The sequence below is a fragment of the Sapajus apella genome, unplaced genomic scaffold (genome assembly GCF_009761245.1).
Source record: "Sapajus apella isolate SASKATOON/1434 unplaced genomic scaffold, GSC_monkey_1.0 scaffold1, whole genome shotgun sequence".
Lineage (NCBI taxonomy): Eukaryota > Metazoa > Chordata > Mammalia > Primates > Cebidae > Sapajus > Sapajus apella.
Genome location: NW_022436941.1, coordinates 14,642,727 through 14,667,649, shown reverse-complemented (window position 1 = coordinate 14,667,649; position 24,923 = coordinate 14,642,727). Strand labels below are relative to the sequence as shown.

Genomic DNA, 24,923 nt, shown 5'->3' with positions numbered 1-24,923 from the left:
TCCTCAGAGGCAACACAACATATCTACAACCATCTGATGTTGACAAACCTGACAAAAACAAGCAATGGGGAAAGGATTTCCTATTTAATAAATGGTGTTGGGAAAACTGGATAGCCATATGCAGAAAGCTGAAATTGGAGCCCTCCCTTACACCTTATACAAAAATTAACTCCAGATGGATTAAAGATTTAAATATAAGACCTATCACCATAAAAACCCTAGAAGAAAACCTAGGCGATACCATGCAGGACATAGGCATGGGCAAGGACTTCATGACTGAAACACCAAAAGCACTGGCAACAAAAGCCAATATAGACAAATGGGATCTAATTAAAGTCAAGAGCTTCTGAACAGAAAAAAAAAAAAAAAACTATCAGTAGAGAGAATCAGCAACCAAGAGAATGGGAAAAAATTTTTGCAATCTACTCATCTGACAAAGGGCTAATATCCAGAATCTACAAAGAACTAAAACAAATTGACAAGAAAAAAAAAACATCAAAAAGTAGACGAAGGATATGAATAGATACTTTTCAAAAGAAGATATTTATGCAGCCAACAAGCATGAAAAAAAGCTCATCATCACTGGTCATTAGAACAATGCAAATCAAAACCACATTGAAATACTATCTCATGCCAGTTAGAATGGCGATCATTAAAAAATCTGGATACAACAGATGCTGGAGAGGATGTGGAGAAATAGGAACGCTTTTACTCTGTTGGTGGGAGTGTAAATTAGTTCAACCATTGTGGAAGACAGTGTGGCAATTCCTCAAGGATCTAGAAGTAGAAATACCATTTGACCCAGCAATCCCACTACTGGGTATATACCCAAAGGATTATAAATCATTCTATTGTAAAGACATATGCACATGTATGTTTATTGCAGCACTGTTCAGAATAGCAAAGACTTGGAACCAACCCAAATGCCCATCAACGATAGACTGGATAAAGAAAATGTGGCCCGTATACACCATGGAATACTATACTGCCATAAAAAAGGATGAGTTCATGTCCTTTGCAGGGACATGGATGAAGCTGGAAACCATCATTCTCAGCAAACTGACACAAGCACAGAACACCAAACACTGCATTTTCTCACTCATATGTGATGAACAATTAGAACACATGGACACAGGGAGGGGAACATCACACACTGGGGCCTATCGAGGAGAGGAGGGTGGGGGGATTGGGGAGGGATAGCATTAGGAGAAATAACCTAATGTAGGTGATGGGGTGATGGATGCAGCAAACCACCATGGCACTAATATACCTATGCAACAAACCTGCACATTCTGCACATGTACCTCAGAACTTAAAGTATAACAAATAATTTTTTTTAAAAAGCATGACTGCACAGATGCAAAAGAGGCCCCCTCCCACCAAAAAAAAAGAATGTAATAGTATAGTTTTGATATTGCTTTTTCATTTAGCATAATTCCCTGAAAATTCACCCAAGTAGTTGCATGTATCAGCAGCATGTCCCTTTTAATGGCTGAGTAGTATTCCAAGGTATGTATGTACCATAGTTTAAATATTCACCAAAAGAAGGACATTTAGGTTGTTTTCACTTTTTGACTATTATGAATGAAACTTCTATAAACATTTATATACAGGTTTTTGTATGAACATAAGTTTTCATTTCTCTTGTATAAATGTCCTGGAATACAATTGCCAGGTCTGACACTTGCATGTTTAGTTTTTTTGGGTTTTGTGTCTTTTGCTTTTAATTGTGTATAGTTTACTATTTCAAATGAAAGTAAAAAATAAATCTTTAACATAAATACATAGGATACTATATTTTAATGGGCTTTATTATTTTAATATTCTGCCAAAAGCACATTAATAATTAATGCCCTAATTTGGGTTAAATCACTATTCAGTTTTATCTTGTGTCTTTCAACCAAGATTTTACTCAATGATAAAAGCTTTATCTGCTCCTCTGTAGCAGTCGCTGTCTATATTTCTATATAGTGTGGTCTTAGCTATAGCGTATATAAGATTAATAACACTAACTATGTATTATACTGGAACTATTTCTAAATTACTACTCAGAATCTCTGCTGAATACTCAATAGTTCCCATTTCTTGGGTCCATAAAGGGCAGTAGATAAATCCAAAAAGTTACTTCAGTGAATATTTATAAACTTCTCATATTTTGTTAGAAGTATTGCTTCAGCTAACATAGGCATTCCTTAGCATCTGTCAACTAAAATGCAACTCCAGAAAAAGAAACTGTAATTGATTCATTTTTCATTTATTTGATTACCAAAAGTTGTGGCCTTAATTTTCTAGGGCAGCTACAACTTCCTAACACTAAAGAAATGAACAAATATGAATTGTTGTTATCCATTTTTTTTTCTACCACTTTCAGCTATTGCATTTATCTTTGGATCAACCCAGCTTCTACTGGTGCCATGATCATATATTGAAATTCACATTATATTGAAATCATCTGTTTATCTGTTTTGTTCTTCATACTATAAATTTCTTTAGTGCAGGGGCTGTGGCTTCTTCATAATTGTTCCTGAGTGAGGATCTTCAGGGACAAGCACAAGAACTGGCACATGGTAACTACTCAATAAATATTACAATACTCACATGTTTAGTTTTTTAGGTAATGACCAGCTGTTTTCCAAAACGTCTGTACTATTGTACATTGCCACCACCAATGTATGAGTCATCAGTTTCTCTACATGCTCAACATTATTTGATATTGCTACTATTCTTTAATTTAACCATTCTGATAAAAGCATAGATATATTTCATTGTGGTTTCAATTTGCTTGTTTCTAATGGCTAAGGGTGTTGGCCATTTTTTCATGTGCTTATTAGTCATTTATATATCCTCTTCGATGGCATATTTGTTAATATATTTTGCTCATTTTCTGATCACACTTTTGGCTTTTTACTATGGAATTTGGAATATTATTTATATATTCTAGATAATATGCATTTTTGAATCTGCAAATATGTTCTCCCAATTTATAGTTTCTTTTATCCCCTTAATAAAATAATTCATAGGGCAAAAGCTTCTAATGTTAATGAAGCACAACTTACCAATTTTTCTTCTTATGGATCATACTTTGTGTTAAGTGTAAGAATACTTTACCAATCTTTAGCTCCCAAAGACATTCTCCTATTTTTTCCAAAAATTTTGTAGTTTTAGATTTAATTTTTGTGTAAGATGTGAAGTTAGGTTGATGTTCTGTGTTTTGTTTTGTTTCCTTAGTTTTCTTTTAGGTCTGTGGATGTCCATTTGCTGCAGCACCATTTGTCGAAAGATTATCTTTCCTCTATTAAACTGTTTTTATAGCTTTATACCATGCTTCCTGTCAGAAATCAGTTGGACATATTTATTGGGTTCTCCATTCTCTTCCATTGATCTTGGTGTCTATCACTCTGTCAATACTACATAGTCTTGAGTATTGTCTTAATTACAGATTCTTTTCACTTTATTCTTTTTTTTTTTTTTATCAGAATTGCTTTAGCCATTCTGGTTGCTTTGCTTTTCCATATAAAACATAGAATGACCTTGTTTGTAATTACCAAAAATCTTTCTGAAATTATGGTACACATGTGTATCAATTTGGGAAGAAAGACATATTTACAATGTTTGGTCTTCCAATCCATGTAAACCATATATTCTCCATTCAGTTGGATCTTTGATTTCTCTCATCAGTGTTTTACAGTTTTCAGCATACAAATCCAGTGCATGTTTTATTAGATTTATTCTAAGTATCTCATTTTTGAGTGATTGTAAATTACACTTTTAATTTTGACATCCAAATGTTTTAAAGAGATATTTAAGCTTACTAAGACAGTATTTTTATTAGAAAACTCATCCTACGGTGACCCCGGAAATGTCATTTTTACCAGGAGAATTTTGACTCTAAGTGAATTTAACATGTTTTATTTCCTGAATGTTTTAAATCAGAACTGAGGCAGGAGACTTAGTATAAAGTGATCATTTCAATGAAGACTCAGGGGCTATGGGGAAGTTATGTACACATCAAAAGCATCAGAAGTGTGATAGACTGTCCATTAAGAGAAGATAGAGAAATAAAAATAGGAGGAGGAAGATGAGGAGGAGAAGGGGAAGGGAGAAAAGGAAGACATTAGAGTGAAATGCTCTGAATGACTGCTAGCTTTACAATTGCTAGTTCTAGTTATGTATTTAAGTTCTAGTCAATAGATGTTCCCAGTGTCCTTCTTGCAAATTTATTTTTCTCTTCTTTCTTCCTCCCTCCCTTCATTCACTGTTCCCTCCCTGTCTCTCTTTCTTTCTCATTTGTTTGCTTAAGCTAGCTTGAAGTGGTTCTTGAAATCTACACCACTATCAAAAATTAATAACAGGTGGCAAAACATAGGAATTCATGTATTCAACAAATATTCATTATGAGCTTTTTAAGTGTCAGATTTTAAGATGCCAAGATTAATAAATTATGGCTTTTCTCCTTGAAAAGTCCATGCTGTAATGGAGAGATCCTGTTACTGACTTCAGAATCCAAAAGTGGCATATTAATCATTGAGGACTGCCAAAACAAAGTACCACAGAATAAGTAATTTAAACAACAGAAATGTATCTTCTCACAGTTCTGAAGGCCACTAATTCAAGAACAAGATGTCAGCAGAATTGGTTTCTTCTAAGGGGTGCTCTCCTTGGCTGTCTTCTCCCTGTGTCTTCACATGGTTTTCCTTCTGTGTGTGTGTCTGTGTTCCAATTTTCTCTTCTTATAACATCACCAATATTGGACTAGTACATACCCTAATCACCTTATTTAACCTTAATTACCTCATTAAAGATTCTGTCTCCAAATTCAGTTGCATTCTGAGGTACTGGATGTTAGGACTTCAACATATAAATTTGTGGGGGACACAATTATATTAGGACACAACATATAAATTTATGGGGTACACAAGTGGTAATGTTCTTCTATGTCATTGACTGAAACCAGACACATGTACAATATAAATGTCCTCAAAAAGAATACATCAATTTCTCCTTTTAATACAGTTTTTAAATTATTTGTGGTCTTTTCCTCTTTATTATTAGATTATTTCTTGTATTATGAGAAAATATAGGCACGTCATCTTATAGTTATTTATAATCTTATCCTTTCAAACTATCAGTAATTTTGCAAATAATAGTAAATGATTTATAATCCTTTCTTATGAATAATAGTATTTTCACAGCAGTGATTGAAAATTTGATACAAATTTTTGCATTTAAAAAAATTAATGGAGTTTTTTTTGTTTGTTTGATTTTAGTCAGGGTCTTGCTTTGTTATCCAGGCTACAGTGCAGTGATGCAACCACAATCACTGTAGCCTTGACCTCCTGGCCTCAAGCAATCCTTCCACTTCAGCTACCCAGGTAGCTGGGACTACAGGCACATGCCACCATGCTATTTCTTTTGGTGGTGGGGGGGTGTTAGAGATAGGGTCTCACTCTCTTTCCAGGCTGGTCTCAAACGACTGAGCTGAAGCAATCTTCTCACCTCAACCTCCGAAAGTACTGGGATTACAGGGGTGAGCCACCATTTCCAGCCAATTGACTTAATTTTTTTAGTAGTTCCAGGTTCACAGAAAACTTAAGCAGAGAGTACACAGAGTTCCCATATAACCCCTCTCCACCCTCCCTTCTAGATTCCTCTATTATTAGTATCTTGAATTAGAGTAGCATATTTGTTAAAGTTGATAACCCAGCATTGACACACAGTTATTTACCTTATTCCATAGCTTACATTAGCATTTATACTGCCCACTCTATGGGTTTTGACAAATGTATAAAGACAGGTATCTACCTTACAGTGTCATACAGAATAAGTTTTTAAGGAAAATATTCTAACAGTTTATACAAAATATTTTGTTCTCCTTTTTTTCTGGTGTTATTCATATGAAGCTGCCATTAAACACTTGATCACTACATTTATTTGGGGATCTAAAGAAAAGAACTGTACTATCCATACTTATCATACTCTGATATATGATTGCCATGGTAATATATGTAAATAATTAATCTTTCATGTAAAATATCTCAAGATTATTTGAAATATTTCCTTATAATAAAATATTACTCACTGAACTCAGTTATAGTGTTCATGAAAATAAAGCATTAAATGTAGTCAGAAATGAGAATTGAAAACATATTTACAGTTAAATTAATAATATATTCAATTATGTAGAAGAGTTACATAATAAAGCATATAACTTAAGTGTTATTTATTGGAAGAGTCTATGAACTCAGAACAATTATTATTTTGGTGAATATTTTAAATGCATGGAACAAAGACTACTCAGCAGATTTTGTTTTTATGTAGTTGATCAACTGATCAAGTCCTTAAAGAGAAACTATAATCAACCTCTCAGCAAATTTAGAATAAAGCATTTAATGAATTTTTAATTACTACCTTCAAGATATATCTGCAATCAACTGCAATATAAATTCTGTAATTTATATTTTAATTTATATTGTTTATATTGTTTTTAATAAAATTTGGAGTAGAGATTACATTGGTTTTGGATACCATGATATAGACCAAGAAAATATTCTTCTTAAAAAATATAAAGAATATTTACTAAGTGCCTACTATGTGCAGGACCCTGTATATGCCACTGGATATATACTGGTGCATTCAAAGAGCTTTTTGTTTATTTTAGGCTACAGGTAAACTATGGTGTAGTAAGTATAGTGATGGGAACATGCGTAAAGAGAAACGGTCAGTGTTGGGGGTCTACGAAGGCCTCCAGGATGAGTTGTAATATGGGTGTTTCGTGGTAAATGAGAGTTCTTCAGGTGAAGAGAAGGCGACAGAAAAGATAACCCAGGCTTAGGTAACTGTATGTGTAAGAAATTTTAAGCAGAAGATTGATTGTGACTGGATATATCTTCTACAAGTATTAATTTACTTTATCATGAAGTAGCAAACTGGAAGTCTTGAGACAGGTAATAAGAATCTTACAATAAATCAAGGTAAGAAGTAAGATGACTTGTTCTTAAGTAATATGAACGGACATGGAGAGAAACAGATGGACTACAGAGCTGTAAGGAAGAGGAAATGACCTGACACATTTATTGGTTGGGTGTGAAGGCAGCAGAGGGAAGTGAGGAGGATGATTCCCACAGAAGTGACTTCAGTAAATATATAAATGGAGGGCCAATTACTGGGATTAAAAGGCTGATAAGAAGAATCATGTGTATTCAGTGGGGAGGAAGTGGTGGGCTGATTTGTCAGGGTAGACACATGGAGATAAGGTGATAAATTTGGTTTTGACATCTTAGATGAAGTGTAGATATCTAGTAGATATCCGGTAGTTAGATAAATTTATTCTGACTCTTAGAAGAGAGATCTTTGGTAATACAACTTTTTAAATCATAGGATTATAGCCTAAAGCCATAGTATTATCCATGGGTGGCAGAAAAGAAAGTCAAAAATAGGTCTTGGGAAATTAATTGGTAGTCTTAAGATGAGGAGTCAATGATAAGACAGAATGGAAAAAAAAAAATACTTTTAAGTGTTTAAAGTGAGGAAGAGTACATAAGCCAAAAAGGAATTAGTTGCCAATCTGGAAAAAGAAAGCATGTGCTTTTTGTCTGTAGATATATGTGTCATAGTAATAAAAACAGAAGTCATAGCAATGTTCAGGCTACCTACATTTTGCAAGGAACTGAGAATTCAGTATGCCATACAGAACTAGTGCAGAAATTTCCCCCTTTTTTGAAATAAATAACACAAAATAATTGAATAACAAATTTTAAAATATAGCCAAATTTTCTAAATCTTTATATGGCAAGATTGAAGCAGAAATTCAAAATTAGACAGAAGAATGTATACTAAATACAAGTGGCCCACAGGGATATTGGAAATCAAGATTTAAAGTAGAGGCTGGTGCTTTAATGCCTGCTGGAGAACGTGAGATAAGGCTCATGCATAATGAGGTTATTATTATGAACAGAGCTTTCTGCATGAATCCAGTACAACCAATAATAAAAACAGAACAAGTAAAAACTTACTGGACAGCAAGTTTTTAAAAAGTGACTCATAATTATAATCCCAAACCTGCAATGTATGCAAAGGAGAGCTCCACATACAAACTATCGTATAATTCCAGACACCCAAATGAGACATTACTATGAAAATACTTTTTGCTTCTCAAAAGTGTATAAATTCCCAGGACAAAGGCAAATCTACCCTCTGAAGATACGTCCATAACTTAGTGACTCATAATGAAAACATTCTTCACTGAAGAAGAGTATCCTCTAAAAATTATAAAACACGGAAGAACATGAACCATTGTAGTAAACAGTCAGGAGATAATATATAATAAAACTATTTTAAGAGTAAGCCTGAAGTAATGTCTTAATCTGTTTCAGGAATCTGGGCAGGGAAAAGAAGAACTGTAGGGAAATATGGATACATAAATGAGAAATATTTGATTATGTTGATGTGCTAATAAGAAAGGACTTTTAGAAAGGTGAACTTAAAACAATTTCAAAAGTGAGGAACAGACAGTGTTAAACTGTCTCTGATTACATAAGGTGTAAGTGGAGAAATTTGCTTTAAACAATAGGAAAAAAATTGTTTTGCAAATAATAAAATAAAATGTAGGCAAATAACTATAAATTTGTAGAAAAGAGTAACATGAATTAGAAAATTTTCAATTTCCTAACATTATCTCGAGTCATACAACAATAGTAAGATTTAGATATCGTTGGTAATCTGAGCAAGAGTAAAATATTACCAGGCATGCAAAGAAGCATGAAAATGCAACCTATAATAAGAAAATCAATCAATAGAAACAGATCCAGAAATGACAGACATATAGAATTAGAAACATAATATTTTAAATAACTATTATAAGTATATTCTTTTTTTAAGACTGTAGAGAAAAGCATGTGCATGTCAAGAAGAAACATGGAAGACACATTAATATGTGAGATGGATACTGCACAGCATTCATAGTAGATTAATCATTACAAAAGAAAAGATTACCAATCTTAAAAATATAGTAATGGAAGCCATTCAAAATAAAATACAGAGAAAGGAAACTGGAAAAAAATGAGCATATTATAAGAAATTTTGAGATAATATCAAAGGAACTGATATATGTGCAACTGGAAAGATGATGACTGAAATATTTTCAAATTTGGTGAAATAATAAGCTGCTGTGTCTAAAAAGCCAAACAAATACCAAGCACAAGAGCATGAAAAAAATATATATATACCAAAGTATATTACAATCAAATTGCTTAAAAGCAGGAGTAAAGAGTAAATTTGTAATGCACCTGTGGGAAGGAAAGGAAAAAGAGGGTAGACCTATGATATATATATATAGAACAAAGATAGAAATGACAACATACTTCTATGTAGAAAAATGCAAGCAGGAAGACAGTGGATTTTCCTAAATTATTTAACAGGAAAATACAATCAACCTGGAGTACTATACCAAATGAAAATATTATTCAAAGTCATGCAAAAGAAATAATGTTTCAGGCATTTGAAAGATAAAGAAAATTGTTATCAGCATATCTATAAAATAAGGAAAATTAGCTGGGCATGGTGGCGCGTGCCTGTAATCCCAGCTACTCAGGAGGCTGAGGCAGGAGAATTGCCTGAACCCAGGAGGCGGAGGTTGCGGTGAGCCGAGATCGCGCCATTGCACTCCAGCCTGGGTAACAAGAGTGAAACTCCATCTCAAAAAAAATAAAAAATAAAAATAATAAGGAATATTAAAGAAAGTTTGTGAGGCAGAAGAAAAATACTACCAGAAAAAAATCTGAATCTGCACAAAAGTATGAAGAGCACCAGAAATGTAACTATGTGGGTAATTACAAAATGCTTGTTTTCTTATTATGTAAACCTCTTTAAAATTGTTTGACCATTTAAAGCAAAAATAAAGCAAGGTATTATATTGTTGAATTTACAGCATATGTGGAAGTAAAATGTATGACAACAGTTGCACACAGGACAGGAGAAATGAAATGGAAACATGCTAGGTTTCTACATTATTCATGAATTGGTATAATATTCCTTGAGTTTACACTGTGATTAAAGATATATAAACCCTACAGCAATCACATAGTACAAATGTATATAGCTAATAAGCCAAGAGAAAAATGAAATAAAAAAAAATTGTTCAAAGGAGACAAAAATAAGGGAGAAGAAATGAGCAAAGAGCAGACAAATAAGAAAACAAACAATAAGATAGATTTAAAGCCAGACAGCTCAATAATCACACTAAGTGTAAATGGTCTAAACCCCTCAATTAAAAAGCAGAAGTCATCAGATTTCATAAAAAAAACAGTATCTATCCTTATACTACCTATACAAAAGCCACATTAAATACAAAGATACAAACAGGCAAAAAGTAAAATAATACAAATGAATAACATGAACAATGGTGGATATCAGCCAGAAACAGATGAATTTCAAAATTTTACATATCACTGTACAGAGCCATACAGCTAAGAATGTTCAAGATAGGAGTTCTAATGTGGGCCTACAAAACAATCCATCAAAATTAGAAGCAGCAATCAGGGAGCTCTGAGAAGACTTTACATTTTAAAGAATGAGATAACTATGCCATATATAGAACCAAAAATATGCTAGAAGCAACAGCATTAGTTATCTGAGGGTAAAAACATGTTGATTCTCTCAGTAAGAGAAAATTTAAATAGTCAGTAGAAACTAAAACACATTCAAAAAAATGACTATTTATATTTAAAAAACTAAAACATATCACAAATTTGAGCAATTATGTGTAAGAAAGCAGAACCCAATTAATTGGATATCAAGAATTGCTTTTTCCAGTGGGTGGCCAAAATGTTAGAATTGTAGACGACATAATATAATACTAGCACATTTCTAATTTCATCAGTGGTGAACACTTTCATGGTAATAAAATGTTCCACAAACTTGTTTTCAAGCTTTAGCTTGCTTATGGTAATCAATAGGAGAGGGATTTAAATTTAATCTGTGAAAATTGTTCGTATGAATGGGGTCATTCTTATCATACCCAACTAATATGAAGTCAAGAAGCCAGGGGGAAAATCACTCAGACCACATAGCATTGTTCCAGGAATGTAATTCTCTGCCAGCTTGGCTGCTGAAACCACATGCATAACATGAAACCAGTTTAATCTAAGGCTCCTGAAACAACCTGTTCCAACTCTTAGGCTAGTTTTGCTCACTGCTGTCACTTATCAATCAAAGCTTGCCAACTCTCAAAATTTTACTTATGCCAATGAACTTCCTCAAAGAGCAGTGCATTTGAAATGTACATAACATTTCTCCTTTTTATAAAACCTCCACTCTTCTCTTTGTTCTTTGAACATAGTGAAGACTATCCAGTCTGTGCATATGCCCAAAATTGCAATTCTTTCTTCCCAAATAAACATGAAATATAGAGCTTTGTATCTACATATTTTACTTGACCTTACAATGTGACCTCTTCCTCACATTGAAGAGCAACATCTATTTTTAGCCTTGATAATACTGGAAGGATTAAAGTGGAGAGAGAAAATTGAGAGAGAAAAAAATGAGCGCTAATAGAAGGAGGTAAAGCAATAGGATTTTAGACATAAATTTATTATGATAGATAACAAACAATAGAAAAAATATCTATATACAAAAATAAATGAAAGAACAGGAAAGTAAAATACTCATTTTAAATAACAAGAAGTCAATAAACACTATCATTGATCAATCAATAATATATCTATAAACATAGATATATGTTTATATATCCAAAAAGAAATAAAAACTGAAACAGCAAACAAAAGTGTCTTATGAGGAGTGGGGGTGAAGGAAGAGGGTGGGAGGCATGGACACTATTCATTTATCAATGAAAGCCTTTCTGTGTTATTTGCTTGCTCAAAAATGACTAAATATTACCTTTATTTACTTTGGCTAACAAAGTAAGCAATATATATCCCGACATATCCACTTTATACCATTGCCACAGTTGTCTTTCATGGTTTCCATATTTTCATGTAAAGCAATCATACCTTTTAAAGACAACTATATATAATAATTTTATGAAAAACTCCCACATATAATCAGTTATAAAATGATAATTGTTATTATCAGTACTGCATTTTAAATAAATTCCTACAGTATAGGGAGGAAGAAGTTTTTTCTAGACTGTAAGGTCATCTCCATTGTGACTTCGCTGATTTTTCAACTTTGTTTTCCATTGCACTCCTACATGAACCAATAGGCATCTGTCCATCATCCATGCTTACATTCAAATTGATATTTAGTACATGTGATATACTATTCACTGCAACTGAAAAGTTAAAAGACTGTGTAAAACAGCCCAGGAACAGTGGCTCACACCTGTAATCCTAGCACTTTGGAGACAGAAGCGGGAGAAGTTCAAGACCAGACTAGGCAACATACCAAGACCCCATTTCTACAAATAAAATAGAATAATTTAGCCAGGTGTGATGGTGTACACTTGTGGTCCTGGCTACTCTGGAAACTGAGGCAGCAGGATCACTTGAGTCCAGAAATTCAAGGCTGCAGTGATCTATGATCATGCCACTACACTCCAGCCTGGGCAACAGTGCAAGACTCTGTCCCTTAAAAAAAAAAAAAGTGTAAAATGCAGTCAGAGACACAGAAAAAAGAAGACTTGATATTCAAGAAGACCAAGACATCCAAGGTCTTCTTGAATCCCAAACTGACCAATGTCATAGGAAATCAGAAAGCTAAGTTAAAACAAAAATGGATGCTAAGAGCATTACAGTTTGTCATACTCCCTACAATAACTTCATGTGCTACACAATACAGAACCTTTCATCAGCAAAAGTATAAAGCCACTTAACATGGGCCTTTAGGGAGTCTTCTGAAAATAATAAAAACTGAAAATGTTAAAACCATGAATTTCAAGTATGTACTAAGTACTAAATAGCAGAGCTCTTATCTGAAATTTATTTCTCCAGAAAACCCAGCCCAGTTATAATCTCCTATCACTTCATAATATTTACTTATACTGCTTATTAACTTATGCTACTACTAATTTAGTCATATTGTCCTATGGGAGTACATGTTATTTAGCCTTTCACCTGTACGTACATGTATCTGGATTCAGTATGTGAACAGGATTGTGTATTTCATTTCTTTGTGCCCATAAAGCCTCCACAGGTTTCTGACTAGACTTAAAGATGAGTAGCTATTGAAGGAGGGATACAATTAATGTTAATGACAAAAAATTGTTGAAAGTGAAAAATTCAATAATCGATTAATGACTTAAGTAAAACCACAGTGCAAGTTACTTTTAATTGAGGTTAAGTTTAATTGAGGCTATTAAACTTACTGATCAGTTGATGCCATATGCACATTGTCATCAAAGAACTTATATAAAGCCACCCTTTCTGTGAATTCATTCTAACAAATAATAAAATTGTAAAACAGAACCTAATAGATGTTTCTGCCAATTATGGAAGATCTGTTTATCATTTGGACAAGTTATTGTGTCTATAATTAAGATTTGAAAATTATAAAGCCTAAGAGCAGTTATAATTTTCAACAGTATGATGTAATTTGTGTTATCAGACCATTATTCTCCTTACTTTATGAGCCTGATATTTAAAAGATAAATGGTAACACTTTATACACGAGGCAGATGTTAATATTATCCTTCATCCCTGGCCAATCGTTTTAGGAAAGTAAGCACCGTGAGCCTCAGGGCATGTGTTACATCTAATTACAATATAGGAACCTCTGCATCAGAGATTTGAACATTAAATACCCACATTTATTATATGTGTTGTTTGCATTGCTAAACTAAGAAAATTATGACTAAATAATCTCTACCCTTAGGAGCTGTGAATGTAAACTGGGCAGTATTTGGGCTGGCAAATATAGAGAACACACAACACTATGATCAGTACAAAAGACTGAGAAAATGCGCACTTCCTTAAGCACAGAGCTGGAGGTACATCTCCGAGAGATAATTACTGCTTGTTATAGAGGCAAAGATGTCTGAAGATAACACCACTCTGATTCTCAAATCACCCTAAAAGAATAATATGAGTTTCATTCAGTTTTAGCAGTAATTTAATCAAAGAGCAAAATGGCAAATAAAAGAATTATATTAACACACATCCTAATTATAAGAAAAATGGGAAAAGATATTCTAGTTGAAATATGTCCAGAACAGCCAAGTCTTTAAGAAGGGGGCTTACAATCTGCTTTAAAAATTAGTTTAAATTCAGCTCTCAGTTACTATACATCTTGAACTTCACTGAATCTGCAGGGAACATAAAAGTAGAAAAAAGTATTATGTCCTTAAAGAACTTGGAATCTTATTGAGAAAATACAAGTAATAAGAAATAACCAGAATACAACCTAAAGGAAATTAAATGTGATATATAGTATTGCTGTAAGTCTATAGGAAACTCACAATAAGAGAAAGTCAATGAACAGTGAATTAGCAAAGGCAAGTCTCAGGGATCAGGTAAATTTTCATCCAGGTTTTGAGACATATGTTAATCATATGTCCTCTGCATGGCATAGTGTGTGGCTTTACTTGGATTTTGTGGACATCCAAGCAGAGGAGAAAAGCAAAGACAGGAAAAGAATTTCCCTGCAAATAGAAAACAGGCAACAAAAATTTGCATAATTTTAGTTCTCTGTGAGAAGGCCAGAAAAGACAGAAAAGCATGCATATGGTCTTTGAAGGGTGGAGAGGCCAAGTAAAACTTGGGTGGCAGAATGAAATGATGAAACTGAATTCTAAGAAGAGTAATCCAACAAGAATGCATGGGATAAAATGAAATCTACAGAACTTTTGGGAAGTATGAGGTCATTTCAATAATCTTGGCATCTGGGGATAAGAAAGTAGATCAGTGTTCTGGCAAATGGAAAAGAAAAGAAACAGCAAGTTGTGGGGAATTCTACTGCACAACAATCTTCCCATCTTGGTGGTCATTCAGTTTCTACCTGCAGAAAACAGAGCCTTGAAGATATTAAACCCAAGGTCCAATAACTATGTGGCATTCAGAAAATTCTCCATCCACAGGTTACATTAGGGAGCTGAGCTTATTGGCCTCTGGTACAGACACTCTTTCCCACAGCAGAAAAAAATTAAGGACACCCATTGTGCCAATTCAGAGGAGAGAGTCTGACAGCAGCAAGAAGCAGGATGCAGCAGAATATAAATATTCTGTTACCATGATAAAGAGCTGTGAGTTGAAATGAAAGCAGTAGCCCTGCTGGGTTTTGTTTAGTCACCCAAGAAAGGCTTATTTATATTTCTTCATACTGTTCATCCAGGTTAACCAAATTGACAGGCTTTTCAAAACTTCAGGCTACTATTACTTTCACCATCATTTCTCCTTTGTTAATATGATTAGTTTTATTATTGGAATTGGATGGGAATAACAAAAATAACCTAACTGTTAAAATCCCCAAGCCATATTTGACTATACTTATAAAGTTGGTTCTCACTCAGTAACTTAGGAAATTAAAAACACTAAATCTAGGATTTTCTCCACTGGGACCTAATCCAGTCCAATTTAGAAGTTGAGGATTTATAAAGGCTTTTCGGAAAGAAATGGGAAAACGTCAGCTACAATTTCTTGCTAGACTTGAACTGAATCTATTAACCTTGCCCAGAGAATATAATGTTACAGTTATCTCATTTACAGTGTTATTGTATATGATTTATGGCCACAGTATCAAGCCTCAAACTAGGTTTTGTAGTTTTAAGTTAAATTTACATGTCTGTAATACAAATGATTTTTTTCTTGTTCAGATAAAAAGATATTAAAAAGTGATTTATAATATTTCAGTTGGATAGGAATATACAGCATGATTTAGTCTACTGAAGGGAAAAAAACATTAGACAGCTCTTATGAATATGTACATTCACACTACTTCATGCTTCCTATCTTTTAATGTATGCCTGGTTATCAACTGCTAGACATCTTTTGAATTATATTTAGAGTAAAATAGGACACAAATCTATATAAAACTGAGATTCAAAAGAACAACCAAAAGGACAAGGAAAAAATGGATCTTCTCTGTAGTTCACCTAAGATCAATCCTCATAGCTAAAACTCACTGAAGTGCCACCATTTTTGCATGCGTCCTTTAACACTATATAATGGTCTTTAAAAATGTCACACAAAAGCCTCTCTGACATTGTCACCATTATTGAAACCCAAGAGAATTTGCATCACCATAAACTGTAAGAGTTTGAAATTTGATTTGCAGGGTGTGTGTTTTGTTGGAAACAGTAATTATAATGCAACTTGAAAGATATGATCCGCAACTGAAAAGTCAGTACCAGATATAGACCAAGGATTTAGCAACACCCTTAAGTAACAACACCCAGTATCCCGCAAATAAGTAAAATAAGATATCCCATTTGGAGAACTCTGAATAGGTCATATTGAGGAAAGAGACCGTTAATCTTCTTCAGCCTTCTACATTGCACCTCAAAAGGAGAAGTTAAAAGTCAGCCAGAGGAGGGACCAATTAGCACCTCCAGCCAGGTTAAGTATAGGACCCCTACTGCTAACCACAGTCCCATCTATAGATCATAGATATGGTATGGAGGAATCTTTCTGAAAGGCATTGTTTTTACTTAAACATGATCAAACCCCCACCTAAGTCAGGTACCCCACATCTACTTCATGGATCAAGACCCTTTCACATGTAATTTCTAGAGTTATAAGCCCAGGACCCTTTCACATGTAATTTCTAGATTTGTAAGTCTTTAAAACGGCAAGATTTTGTTTATTGGGGAGCTTGGTTGTTAGGCATCTATGCTGCCGCAGCTCCCAACCAAATAAAACATCATTTCCTTCCCAGTTTGGTGTTCAAGAGGCTTGTTTGCAACTGTTCCTGCTTCAAAATGATATATACAAATATTTTTAAATTATGCAATATCAAATAAATTTCATAATTTGAATTCAACTGTAAATAAAAGCCCTACTTCCCAAGCTCTGTTTATTGAAAATATATACACATTTATTGCTGCAGAGTGAAATGTATGTACGTCAACTCAAATTAGTTTTATTCAGAATCACTAACTAATATTGTGTGTTTGAACTACACGTGTTCACATTTGGGAAATATTTTAAAAATCTATTATAATTGTGCTTTTTAAAGAGTTTTTCTTGTGTATCAGTTAAAATTATATTGAATTTCTAATAATAGCTAAAATAAGCACCTTGAACAAGAAACAAATTTATTTTTTTCATAAACCTGCTGTCTGAGATAGGTACAGCAGTTCTACACATATCATCAGGAAATCTGCTACCTTTTACCTTTCTGTTCCACAATCCTTAGCATGTGGCTTTCATCCCCAGAGTCATTTTGTCACCGTCACCTTGTCATTCTCAGAGTCACTTGAGGGTCAACTCATTTTCATAAGATAGCTGCTGGAGTCTAGCCATCACACCCACATTTCAGTTACGAAGAAGGATTAAGTAAGTAGGTTCAGAGGTACCTACCATCTGAATGGGCCCATTTCAAATAATTTTCGTTACAGCTCCCCCTGAATATTTCTGCTTATATCTAATTAATGCTTTCAAATAAAACTCAAAAATAGTTTGTTCACTAGAAACAATGTTCACTAGACATTGTTCACTAGAAACAATGCTAGAGGTAATACTCCTGGGGAGTTAAAACATTACATGTTTAATTGCTTTGTTTGGTGTTACACACAGATTTGTGAATATCATGTTTCTCACAGACTGTTATTTATCTTATTTAATGCTTTTAATTTTAAAGTACATATTATCTAATATTAATATTATATTAGTCAGTCTCCCTTGCTTTTGTATGCATAGTTCTTGTGTCTCTTTACACAATCCCGTATTTTTAGCCTTTGTTAAGTAACTGGTTCAAGTGTTTCATGTAAACACATGAAACTAGGTTTTAATTCTTAACTCAATCTAACATTAACTGCTTTTCAATGAAGTAATGCAGTGTGCTTACATTTACTGTAAGGACTGCAATACATTGTTTCATTTTTTTCATCTTATATTTATTTTTATTATATTTTTTTCTTTTCTGTTTTTCTAATTTTGCTGGTATAGTCATGATGTTATTTATTATATTTTTGTCTTATTAATTTGGATACTCAAGTGTGCTTTTTCATTGAATTTACAAGTACTTTCTCTTTCCTCGCTCTCCTAATAAAATGTATTTTACAGATTTAACTACTTTTTTTCACTACTTTAATTGCTATCTTCTATGGCAGACTGCTAGCTACAGTTACCTGCCTACTCTATACAGATTCACTTTTCTTCCTTAACTGAAAGGTCTGATTTTACTTCAAAACTCCCAGCCTCCCTCATAGGTAGGGATAGGGAATGAGATGCATGGGGAGATTCTTGAGGGATTCTTGGGAGTGCTTTTCAAAGACGGACGGTTCAGCTGGGAGTAATGTTCTCTGACTTTCTTCATTTTCACTTCCTCCTCCTTAAAATACAGATGAGATAGCTGAGCTCTGGAAACTGTCCTGGACCCTGAGATGACCTTGTAAATGTTCAAATGCTAAGAATGGCAGAACAGAAGGTGATCTTATGAATGTTCACATGCTAAGGATGGCAGAACAAACTTATGAAGGAGGCATGCATCCTGAGGATGTTGTGTGGTTTGCACCAGGGCCTGGGACTGCTCTGCATTTCTATGTCACAAAGAAAGAAAAAAACTGGTTTATTTAATTAAGAGGGGGTACTTTTTGCTTGTGTAAGGGGTGCTTTTTAACAAGCTAGTACAACTACTTATTAAACATCTTTTTATTTTTCTGCCCCTAGTCAGATTCATATAACTCAATTAGTACCCTAACTAGAATAGTGATTATTTTTTCACAGGATGCTTTCTTTCTTCACTTGGTCCTCTCCCACTCAAATAATATCATACTATTCCATTTATCCCCTCTGTTTCCATCCTTCTCCACCTCACTATATGTGACTTTGGGAATACATTCATTTGCACTAACCTCCACTCCAGGGTATGTTGGATAATTTAGAAATCATTAGAAGTTGTCCTATAAAAACATTCTTTCTCTTTCAAGATTATTTCCTTAGCTTATATATCATTTAATTATGAGCAGCTCATGCTTCTTATCCATTTAAATTGTTTAACTGTTTTCCTCTTTTTCCTCTTCTTAATAGTTGGTCTCACTTCTAATTTTTTGTTTAGTTAAAATCTTTTATTTATTGCTATTTTTCAGATGGGATGAGAGGTTAATGTGTCTTGAAATCTTGCATCTCCACCAACAATCCCCTTTTGTCCTGATGAGTTTATAAGATGTTGTTAATACCTAAAATTCTTGGATCTCAGTCCTTTTGTCTCTATTGTCTGTAGATCCTCTCCACTGCCTCTAGCTTTAAAGGTTGTAAATAACACAATGTAATTTTATAATAATTTCCAAAATTTCTGTTCTTACAGTGTTACTTTTATTTGTGGTTGCCACATCTAATCTTTAAAATGAATTTAGATTCAAAGTTTATATCTGTGTCCAGGAATATATTATAAGAGAATTTTAAGTATTTTTTTCTCTGCAGTATCTCCTTCTATCAAAGTCATTTCATCTGCTTATTTTAATAACTCTTTTTATGATGAACTTTATTGAAGTGCCTTATAACCCTTGACTGTCCATTCATATTTAAGTTTAGGAGATATATAGCACACTCTAACAGACCTGCAGCAGAGAGGTCTGACTACTAGAAGGAAAATTACTAAACAGAAAGATAGTTTCAACAGCAACAGAAAGGATGTCCACTCAGGGACCCCATCTAAAGGTCACCAATTTCAAAGACCAAAGGTAGATAAATCCATGAAGTTGGGAAGAAAGCAGTACAAAAAGTTTGAAAATTCCAAAAACCAGAATGCCTCTTCTCCTCCAAGGGATCACAACTCCTCACCAGCAAGATAACAAAACTGGATGGAAATTAGTTTGACGAATTGACAGAAACAAGCTTCAGAAGGTGGGTAATAACAAACCTCTCTACCTAAAGGAGCATGATTTAACTCAAAGCAAGGAAGGTAAGAACCTTGAAAAAAGGTTAGACAAAATGCTAACGAGAATAACCAGTGTAAAAAACATAAATGACCAGATGGAGCTGAAAAACACAGCATGAGAACTTTATCAAGCATACCCAAATTTCAGTAGCCAAATCAATCAAGCAGAAGAAAGAATATCAGAGATCAACTCAATGAAATAAATGAGAAAGCAAGAAAGAGAAAAAAGAGTGAAAAGAAATGAACAAAGCCTCCAAAAGATGTGGGATTATGTGAAAACCAAATCTACATTTGATGGGTGTACCTGAAAGTGATGGGGATAATGAAAACAAGTCAGAAAACACTCGGCAGGATGTTATCCAGGAGAACTTCCCCAATGTAGCAGGGCAGGGCAATTTTCAAATTCAGGAAATACAGAGAATACCACAAAGATACTCTTTCAGAAGAGCAACCCCAACACACATAATCATCAGATTTACCAGAGTTGAAATGAAGAAAAAAATGCTAAGGACAGCCAGAGAGAAAGGTTGGATTACCCATAAAGGGAAGACCATCGGACTCACAGCAGATCTCTTGGCAGAAACTCTACAAGCCAGAAGAGAGTGGGGCCAATATTCAACATGTTTAAAGAAAAGAATTTTCAACCCAGAATTTCATATCCAGCCAAACTAAGCTTCATAAACAAAGGAGAAATAAAATCCTTTATAGACAAGCAACTGCAAAGAGATTTTGTCAGCACCAGACATGCCTTATAAGAGCTGCTGAAGGAAGCAATAAACATGGAAAGGAACAACCAGTACCAGCCACTGCAAAAGCATACCGAATTGTAAAGACCATCAACACTATGAAGAAACTGCAGCAACTAATGGGCAAAACAACCAGCTAGCATCAAAATAGCAGGATCAAATTCACACATAACAATATTAAAGTTAAATGAAAATGGACTAAATGCCCCAAGTAAAAGACACAGACTGGCAAATTGAATACAGTCAAGACCCATCAGTGTGCTGTATTCAGGAGACCCATCTCATGTGCAAACACACTTATAGGCTCAAAATAAAGGGATGGAGGGAGATTTACCAAGCAAATGGAAAATAAATAAATGAATAAATAAATAAAAAACAGGGGCTGCAAACTAGTCTCTGATAAAATATATTTTAAACCAACAAAGATCAAGAGAGACAAAAAAGGGCATTACATAATGATAAAGGGATCAATGCAACAAGTAGAGCTAACTATCCTAAATATATATGCACCCAATACAGAAGCACCCAGATTCATAAAGCAAGTTCTCGGACACCTACAATGAGACTTAGACTCCTACACGATAATAATGGGAGACTTAACACCCCACTGTCAATATTAGATCAATGAGACAGAAAATTAGAAAGGATATCCAGGACTTGAACTCAGCTCTGCACCAAGTGGACCTAATAGACATCTACAGAACTCTCCACCCCAAATCCACAGAATATACATTCTTCTCAGCACAATATCACACTTCTTATTATAAAATTGACCACATAATTGAAAGTAAAACACTCCTCAGCAAATGCAGAAGAATGGAAATCATAAGAAACAGAGTCTTAGACCACAGTGCAATCAAATTAGAACTCAGGATTAAGTAACTCACTGAAAACCACACAACTATTTGGAAACTGAACAACCTGCTCCTGAATGACTACTGGGTAAATAATAAAATGATGGCAGAAATAAAGATGTTCTTTGAAACCTATGAGAATGAAGACACAATGTACCAGAATCTCTGGGACACATTAGAGCACTGTCTAGAGGGAAATTTATAGCACTAAATGCCCACATGAGAAGCAAGAAAGATCTAAACTCGACACCCCATCATCAAAATTAAAAGAGCTAGAGGACCAAGTTCAAACAAATTCAAAAGCTAGCAGCAGACAGGAAATAACTAAGATCAGAGCAGAACTAAAGAAGATAGAGACAAGGAAAACCCTTTAAAAAAAAATCAGAATCCAGAAGCTGGTTTTTTTTTTTTTTTTAAAGATCAACAAAATAGATAGATCACTAGCCAGACTAATAAAGAGAGAAGAATCAAATAGATGCAATAAAAAATGATAAAGAGGACATCACCACTGATCCCACAAAATACAAACTACCATCAGAGAATACTATAAACACCTCTATACAAACAAATTAGAAAATCTAGAAGAAATAGATAAATTCCTGGACACTTAGACCCTCCCAAGACTAAACCAGGAAGAAGTCGAATCCCTGAATAGACAAATAAAAAGATCTGAAAATGAGGCAGCAGTTAATAGCCTACCAACCAAAAGAAAGTCCAGAACTAGACAGGTTCACAGCCAAGTTCTACCAGAGGTACAAAGAGGAGCTGGTACCATTCCTTCTGAAACAATTCCAAACAATAGAAAAAGAGGGAATCCTCCCTAACTCATTTTATGAGACCAACATCAACCTGATACCAAAACCCAGCAGAGAAAATTTCAGGCCAATATCCATGATGAACATCAATATGAAAATCCTCAATAAAATACTGACCACTGAATCCAATAGCACATAAAAAAAAAAAAAAAAAAAAAAAAACCAGCTAGCATCAAAATGGCAGGATCCATCATGATCAAGTTGGCTTCATCCCGGGGATGCAAGGCTTATTTAACATATGCAAACCTATAAATGCAACCCATCACATAAACAAAACCAAAGACAAAAACCATATGATCATCTCAATAGAGGCAGAGAAGGCCTTCAACAAAATTCAAAATCCCTTTATGCTAAAAATTCTCAATAAACTAGGAATTGATGGAATGTATCTCAAAATAATAAAAGCTATTTATGACAAACCCAGAGCCAATATCATACTGAAGGGGCAAAAACTGGAAGCATTCCCTTTAAAAACCAGCATAAGACAAGGATGCCCTCTCTCATCCCTCCTATTCAACATAGTACTGGAAGTTTTGGCCAGGGCAATGAGGAAAGAGAAAGAAATAAAGGGTATTCAATTAGAAAAAGAGAAAGTCAAATTGTCTCTATGTGCAGATGACACGATTGTATATTTAGAAGACCCCATTGTTTCAGCCCAAAATCTCCTTAAGCTGATAAGCAGCTTCAGCAAATTCTCAGGATACAATGTACAAAAATCACAAGCATTCCTATACAACAATAACAGACAAACAGAGAGCCAAATCGTGAGTGAACTCTCATTCGCAATTGCCACAAAGAGAATAAAATACCTAGGAATACAACTAACAAGGGATGTGAAGGATCTCTTCAAGGAGAACTACAAACCACTGCTTAAAGAAATAAGAGAGGACAAAAACAGACAGAAAAACATTCCACACTCATGGTTTGGAAGAATCAGTATCAGGAAACTGGACATACTGCCCAAAGTAATTTATAGATTCAATGCTATCCCCATCAAGCTACCACTGACTTCCTTCACAGAACTGGAAAAACCACCTTAAACTTCATATGAAACCAAAAAAGAGCCTGCATGACCAAGACAAACCTGAGCAAAAATAAATAAATAAATAAAATAATCCGGATGCACAATACCTGACTTTACACTATACTACAAGACTACAGGAATCAAAACAGCATGGTACTGGCAACAAAACAGAGATACAAACCAATGGAACAGAATAGAGGCCTTGGAAGTAACACCACACATCTACAACTATCTGATCTTTGACAAACCTGACAAAACAATGGGAAAAGCATTTCCTGTTTAATAAATGGTGTTTGGAAAACTGGCTAGCCATATGGAGAAAGCTGAAACTGGATCCCTTCCTTACACTTTATACAAAAATTAACTCCAGATGAATTAGAGATTTAAACTAAGACCTAACACCATAAAAACTCTAGAAGAAAACCTAGGCAATATATTCAGGAAAGAGGCATAGATAGGCAAGAACTTCATGACTAAAACACCAGAAGCATTGGCCACAAAAGGCAAAATTGATCAATGGGATCTAATTAAACCAAACAGTTTCTGCACAGCAAAGGAAACTACCATTAGAGTGAACTGGCAACCAACAGAATGGGAAAACATTTTACAATCTACCCATCTGACAAAGGGCTAATATCCAGAATCTACAAAGAGCTTGATAAGAAAAAAACAACCCCATCAAAAAGTGGGCAAGGGATATGAACAGACACTTTTCAAAAGAAGACATTCATGTGGCCAAAAAACATATGAAAAACAGCTCATCATCACTGATCATTAAAAAATGCAAATCAAAACCACATTGAGATACCATCTCATGCCAGTTAGAATGGCCATCATTAAATCAGGACACAACAGATGCTGGCAAGGATGTGGAGAAATAGGAACATTTTTACAGTGTTGGTGTTAGTGTAAAGTAGTTCAACCATTGTGGAAGACAGTGTGGCGATTCCTCAAGGATCTAGAAGTAGAAATACCATTTGACCCAGCAATCCCATTACTGGGTATATATCCAAAGGATTATAAATCATTCTATTATGAAGACATGCACGCGTATCTTTATTGCAGCCCTGGTCACAATAACAAAGACTTGGAACCAACCCAAATGCTTATTAATGATAGACTGGATAAAGAAAATGTGGCCCACATACACCATGGAATACTATGCAGCCATAAAAAAGGATGAGTTCACATCCTTTGCAGGGACATGGATGAAGCTGGAAACTGTCATTCTCAGCAAACTGACACAAGAACAGACAACCAAACACTGCATTTTCTTACTCATAAGTGGAGAACAATTAGAACACATGGACACAGGGAGGGGAACATCACACACTGGGGCATGTCAGTGGGTGGGGGGCTAGGGGAAGGATAGCAGGGGATGGGGACTAGGCATAGGGTAGCAGGAGAAAGGGGGCTGGGGAGAGATAACATTATGAGAAATACCTAATGTAGATGATGGGTAATGGATGCAGCAAACCACCATGGCACATGTATACCT

At 34.5% G+C, this 24,923-nt stretch overlaps 1 long non-coding RNA gene across 1 annotated transcript; it reads right to left on the bottom strand.

Annotated features, from left to right (window-relative positions):
• Window positions 1–239: 239 nt before the first annotated feature.
• LOC116559803 lies at window positions 240–23,971 on the bottom strand. Its single transcript, XR_004272643.1, has 3 exons — window positions 23,924–23,971; window positions 11,439–11,446; window positions 240–293 (listed from the first exon to the last, which is right to left on the bottom strand). It is a non-coding gene; the product is annotated as an uncharacterized LOC116559803 (long non-coding RNA).
• Window positions 23,972–24,923: the final 952 nt, after the last annotated feature.